The 7,046-nt window shown below is 38.4% G+C and overlaps 1 pseudogene; it reads left to right on the top strand.

Moving 5' to 3' along the window:
• Nucleotides 1–4,794: 4,794 nt before the first annotated feature.
• On the top strand, nt 4,795–4,891 carry LOC112840650 (U6 spliceosomal RNA; annotated as a pseudogene).
• The last annotated feature ends 2,155 nt before the right edge of the window (nt 4,892–7,046 follow it).

Below are 7,046 nucleotides of genomic sequence, written 5' to 3'. Positions count from 1 at the left end.
GGAAATTGAAGCAGTCATCCAAAATCTCCCAAGAAACAAAAGCCCAGGGCCAGATGGCTTCCCAGGGCAATTCTATCAGACATTTCAAGAAGAATTAATACCTATTCTCCTGAAACTGTTCCAAAAAATAGAAATGGAAGGAAAACTTCCAAACTGATTTTATGAGGCCAGCATTACCTTGATCCCAAAACCAGACAAAGACCCCATCAAAAAGGAGAATTACAGACCAATATCCTTGATGAACATGGATGCAAAAATTCTCACCAAAATACTAGCCGATAGGATCCAACAGTACATTAAAAGGATTATTCACCATGACCAAGTGAGATTTATCCCTGGGCTGCATGGATGGTTCAACATCCATAAACCAATCAATGTGATACAATACATTAACAAAAGAAAGAACAAGAATCAAATGATCCTCTCAATAGATGCAGAAAAAGCATTTGACAAAGTACAGCATCCTTTCTTGATCAAAACTCTTCAGAGTATAGGCATAGAGGGTCCATACCTCAATATCATAAAAGCCATGTATGAAAAACCTACAGCGAATATCATTCTCAATGGGGAAAAGCTGAGAGCTTTTCCCCTAAGGTCAGGAACGTGGCAGGGATGTCCACTATCACCAGTGCTATTCAACATAGTTTTAGAAGTCCTAGCCACAGCAATCAGACAACAAAAAGAAATCAAAGGCATCCAAATCGGCAAAGAGGAAGTCAAACTCTCACCCTTGCAGATGATATGATACTTTATGTGGAAACCCCAAAAGACTCCACCCCAAAACTGCTAGAACTCATACAGGAATTCAGTCAAGTGGCAGGATATAAAATCAATGCACAGAAATCAGTGGCATTCCTATACACCAACAACAAGACAGAAAAGAGACAAATCAAGGAGTCGATCCCATTTACAACTGCACCCAAAACCATAAGATACCTAGGAATAAATTTAACCAAAGTGTCAAAGGATCTGTACTCAGAAAACTATAAAATACTCAGGAAAGAAATTGAAGAAGACACAAAGAAATGGAAAAACATTCCATGCTCATGGATTGGGAGAACCAACATTGTGAAGATGTCAATGCTACCGAGAGCAATCTACACATTCAATGCAATCCCCATCAAAATACCATCCACTTTTTTCAAAGAAATGGAACAAATAATCCTAAAATTTGTATGGAACCAGAAGGGACCCCAAATAGCCAGAGGAATGTTGAAAAAGAAAAGCAAAGCTGGCGGCATCACAATTCCGGACTTCCAGCTCTATTACAAAGCTGTCACCATCAAGACAGTATGGTACTGGCACAAAAACAGACACATAGTTCAATGGAACAGAATCGAGAGCCCAGAAATGGACCCTCAACTCTATGGTCAACTCATCTTCGACAAAGCAGGAAAGAATGTCCAATGGCAAAAAGACAGTCTCTTCAACAAATGGTGTTGGGAAAATTGGACAGCCACATGCCGAAGAATGAAATTGGACCATTTCCTTACACCACACACAAAAATAGACTCCAAATAGTTGAAAGACCTAAATGTGAGACAGGAGTCCATCAAAATCCTAAAGGAGAACACAGGCAGCAACCTCTTTGACCTCAGCCGCAGCACCTTCTTCCTAGAAACATCGCCAAAGGCAAGGGAAGCAAGGGCAAAAATGAAGTATTGGGATTTCCTCAAGATAAAAAGCTTTTGCACAGCAAATAAACAGTCCACAAAACCAAAAGACAACCGACAGAATGGGAGAAGATATTTGCAAATGACATATCAGGTAAAGGGCTAGTATCCAAAATCTATAAAGAACTTATCCAACTCAACACCCAAAGAACAAATAATCCAATCAAGAAATGGGCAGAAGACATGAACAGACATTTTTCCAAAGAAGACATCCAAATGGCCAACAGACACATGAAAAAGTGCTCCACATCGCTCGGCATCAGGGAAATCCAAATCAAAACCTCAATGAGATGCCACCTCACACCCGTCAGAATGGCTAAAATTAACAAGTCAGGGAACGACAGATGTTGGCGGGGATGTGGAGAAAGGGGAACCCTCCTACACTGTTGGTGGGAATGCAAGCTGGTGCAACCCCTCTGAAACACAGTATGGAGGTTCCTCAAGCAGTTGAAAATAGAGCTACCATACGATCCAGGAATTGCACTACTGGGTATTTACCCCAAAGATAGAAATGTAGGGATCCGAAGGGGTACGTGCACCCCAATGTTTAAAGCAGCAATGTCCACAATAGCCAAACTGTGGAAAGAGCCAAGATGTCCATTGACAGATGAATGGATAAAGAAGAAGTGGTATATATACACAATGGAATATTATGCAGCCATCCAAAGGAATGAGATCTTGCCATTTGCAACGATGTGGATGGAACTGGAGGATGTTATGCTTAGTGAAATAAGTCAATCAGAGAAAGACATGTATCATATGACCTCACTGATATGAGCAATTCTTAATCTCAGGAAACAGATTGTTGCTGGAGTGGTGGGGGATTTGAGGGATGGGGTGGCTGGGTGATAGACATTGGGTAGGGTATGTGCTATCGTGAGTGCTGTGATATGTGCAAGACTGTTGAATCACAGATCTGTACTTCTGAAACAAATAATGCAACATATGTTAAGAAAAAAGAAAAAGAAGAAGATAGCAGGAGAGGAAGAATGTAGGGAAGTAAGTCAGAGGGGGAGATGAACCATGAGAGACGATGGACTCTGAAAAAGAAACTGAGGGTTCTAGAGGGGAGGAGGGTAGGGGGATGGGTTAGCCTGGTGATGGGTATTAAAGAGGGCACATTCTGCATGGATCACTGGGTATTATTCACAAACAATGAATCATGGAACACTACATCAAAAACTAATGATGTAATATATGATGATTAACATAACAATAAAAAAATTTAAAAAAATAGAAGCTATCTCTGATAACATTTACAACTATTTTTATAAATAGGGTTAAAATAATTAAACTTAATTTCATGTTACGAAGCTAATGTTGAATATAAAAAAAATAAATGGAGGTAAATATTTTGCTATCTGTCAGTGACCAAATTTTACAAATGTTAAAACTTTAGGTAAATCAACCTATGTGTCCTATAAAGTTTTTGAAAACTCTTTTTGGGGGCGGTAAATGAGTTATCTGATTTTATTTTACTTATTTTTTTAAAGATTTTACTTATTTATTAGAGGGAGAGAGCAAACACGAGTTGGGTGAGGGTCAGAGGGAGAAGCAGACTCCCTGCTGAGCAGGGAGCCCCACAAAGGGCTGGATCATGCCCTGAGCCGAAGGTGGACACTTAACGGACTGAGCCTCCCAGGCGCCCCATGAGCTACCTGATTTTAATTGTATTTTGTTCCAAGTCACTTGAACATCTTTTATTAAAATTTTTGGGACATTCCACTTATCAGATGCTCTGCAGCTGCTGCTTGTGGTGGCAGGGGTCCAGAAACCCCTGGGCCACGGTGGCCATAGCCAGGACTACGGCCCTGGGGGCCAACTTTTCACCCTTTGTAGGACAGGTTGGAGACAGTGGGCCGGCAGGTCAGCCACTGTCAAAAAAAAAAAAAAAAGTTTTCAATAATTGGCACACTGCAAAACTTAAGCTTTTGAAGAGTTTAGAAAATTGCAATTACTAAAAATAAAATGGTCGAGCAAGATGATCCTGAAAATAAACAGAAAAATTGATCCAGAATGCCAGTGTGGGGCACATCTTGTCTAATGAAACTGTGAGAACTCAGAATATATAAACCTTGATCCTGAAATTCAATAAAACCTTGAAATACTTCAGCTTTGGGAAATAATGTTTTAATGGAAACTTTATTTTTAATTTGATGCATTTATTTTTCTTCCAGAATTGGAAATAAAGTTGAGAAGACTTATGATTTTGCAACACTTGCAGTTTATGAAACATTTATTTTATTTATTAAGGTTTAAAAAATTTTGAGTATAGTTGACACACAATGTTACATCAGTTTTAGGTGTACAACATAGTGATTTGACTTCTCTATGCATTATGCTACGCTCACCACAAGTGTAGCTACCATCTGTCACCATACAACATTATTACAATATCATTGATTCTATTCCCTGTGAATGCCTTTTATTCCCATGAGTTATTCATTCCATGCCTAGAGGTCTGTCCCTTCCACTCTCCTTTACCCATTTTGCCCATCCCCCAGCCACCTCCCTTCTGGGCAACCATTTTTAAATGTGGCAAATAGAAACATCTTATCTGAAGAACTGGATCCTCTGCTAGTAATTGGGTGAAAGTAATTTGGGTGGAAACCCAAAAATAGAAACTTTCAAGACATTTGAGCTGAAGTATTTGTACACTTCCTTACAAGGAATTAGAATTAAAAATCTTCCCTATTTAGTGGAATTTGGTCTGACCTCACCTGACCACCTGGAGACTTTTCTCAATAAAAAATAACATGGTCTAAAAGATGAGTCAATTGGCAATGCCAGTAATTTCAAATTTATTAAACAAAAATTCAACTTTTAAGAAGATTGCAAGAAACTTTAGGGCAAAATTAAAAATAATAGGACTGTCTTAATAAAAATAAATTCTTCAGAAAAATATTTGTGACAGTTCTAGAGTCTACTACAGCTAAGAAAGGGATTAAAGTATGTAAAGATCTGCCAAGAATAATTACTCTGCTTATGTTTCTTAATGTTCAGAAAATTAATATAAAGAAGTTTTAAAATTTTGGCTCCTAATGTACACAAATATGTGACTCTTCTTTTGTCCTTCAGAGGGAATTTTGAAAAGTCTTTTTGAATGGAACTATCTATGAATGTGCAGCACATACACTGAAATTTGAATGATACAGAGAAGAGGAGCATGGCCCCTGCACCAGGATGACACACAAATTCGTGAAGCATTCCATATTTTTTTAAATAGGTGATGGGGATGAAGGTGTGCACTTGTGATGAGCACTGGGTGATGCATGGAAGTTTTGAATCAGGGCGCCTGGGTGGCTCAGTTGGTTAAGCGACTGCCTTCAGCTCAGGTCATGATCCTGGAGTCCCGGGATCGAGTCCCACATCGGGCTCCCTGCACAGCGGGGAGTCTGCTTCTCCCTCTGACCCTCTTCCCTCTCGTGCTCTCTATCTCTCATTCTCTCTCTCTCAAATAAATAAATAAAATCTTTAAAAAAAAAAAAGTTTTGAATCACTATATTGTACACCTGAAACTAATATTATACTGTATGTTAACTAACCGGAATTAAAACAAAAACTTAAAAAAATAAAGAAGAACCTTATTCTTTAGGACAACAAAAGAATGATCTATGAATACATAAAGCCAACTTTTTAAATCAATAAATCACCCATGGTACATTTTCTCTCTCCCTTTCCATTTGGGTATCTCCTCTCCTTCTTTCAGGGCCAGTTCAAGCCTGACCTGACCAGGAACTATTTCTCTGACCCTTTTATACATCATGGATTGCTCATCATCTGAGTCATCTTTGAGTCTCTATTACCTTGCATTGAATTACTTTTTCATTCACTGTAGCTTTTAGGTGGTTTATGCCATGTCTCATAGCTTTTGTGTCCCCACAGGAGGGTAGGTGCTCAAAAAAATGTGTGTTTTTGATGACAATATGACCACATCATATTCAAGGAAGAAAATGCTAGATATCTGCATTCTAGGTGGAGGCTGAGGAGGGATACGAATGGCTGTGGCAACTCAACTGTTGTTATAATCTTCTTTCTAGAAGCAGAAAGAACTCTTGCAATGGTTCTGGTCCTGCAGATGGCAAGAAAGGTCAGTTTGGGGATGGGGGAGGCTGGTGGAGGATTTGCCTTTAGTTGATCAGAAAGAGTAAGAGATGAGGTTAGGAGGGGAATATATAAGATTATAAGAATGAAGAATTAGGTTTATTCTACAATAGTTACAGGGGCAAATATGACATATTAGTACTATAGTAGCCAAAAGAAATTGTCAAAATCAAGGACATTAAAGAAAAGGAAGAAAAATTCTATCACAGTAGGAAAATAAGGAAAACAGGAAATGAACATGGCTGTTGGAAAGGTTTATTTATTTTGACAATATTTCATCTTAGCAGAGCCTAAAATGTGATGCGTTAACATTCATTAATAGAAACTGATTGAAAAGGAAAGTTGCCAATAGAGCTGTAATGCAGAAAGAATGGATGAGTGTAAGTAATGCTACACAAAAATGGATTTTTAAAAGTTCCTGTGGGCACCTCACCTCCGGCATTGGCTTTCGACAAAACAGCAACAGCCAAAGGCCCTAGTGATTTTAAAACAAGGTTATTGGTACAAATGTGTGCTGGAAATCAAGGCACAGTTAGCATTCAAAGATTTATTATTAGGTTAAGAGCATTTTGAATCAACCATATTTTATATACATATAAGATAATGCCTTAGAAGGAATGTAATCTCTCATTTCTTGCATGAGGGGCATGATCCCTGGAGACACTGTTTTTTGTAACATCTTCATATCCTGACCATGTATAGAGGCATGGGAAAAATAAACAAAAATATAAATAGATAAATAAGGCAGAGTTTTAACCTCAACTAGGTAGAAAGAATGACACAGTTTTCTTCCAAACTATACTCTCAGATTATGAAGATGAATGAGAAAGGAGAGAATGTTAATTTTGGCAAATAAATATGCTTAGAGTCCCCCAACTTTCTTGGACTCTCTTACTTTTAAAATAATGATTAAGAGGAATTTAAGAAACCTCAATATGCTGTACAGAAGGCTTTCAGAATGGGATTTAGGAGACTTGGGTTGTTTGTTTGTTTTTATTCCAGGCAAGATAACAGTGACCTTGGACCAAGTAATTGAAGAATTGAAGTCTAAGCTTCTTCAACCCCCTCAAAAAGAAGTTGTACAAGATGACAGCTGAGATACTTTCTGATGTATGATTTCAAAACCTGTGTAGTGATAATATGACCTATTTATCCAAATGGAAAGATGCAAGGGGTAGAACTGATGAGAGCAAAGGAACTGTCCAAGGTGCTTAGAAACACTGAGTCCACCCGTTCTCTGGAGTGATGACCAGAAGCCACAAAATGACT

This window comes from Callorhinus ursinus, unplaced genomic scaffold (genome assembly GCF_003265705.2).
Source record: "Callorhinus ursinus isolate GAN/ISIS: 27379988/994484 unplaced genomic scaffold, GSC_fseal_2.0 scaffold19, whole genome shotgun sequence".
NCBI lineage: Eukaryota > Metazoa > Chordata > Mammalia > Carnivora > Otariidae > Callorhinus > Callorhinus ursinus.
This window is presented reverse-complemented; position numbering and strand designations above follow the sequence as displayed.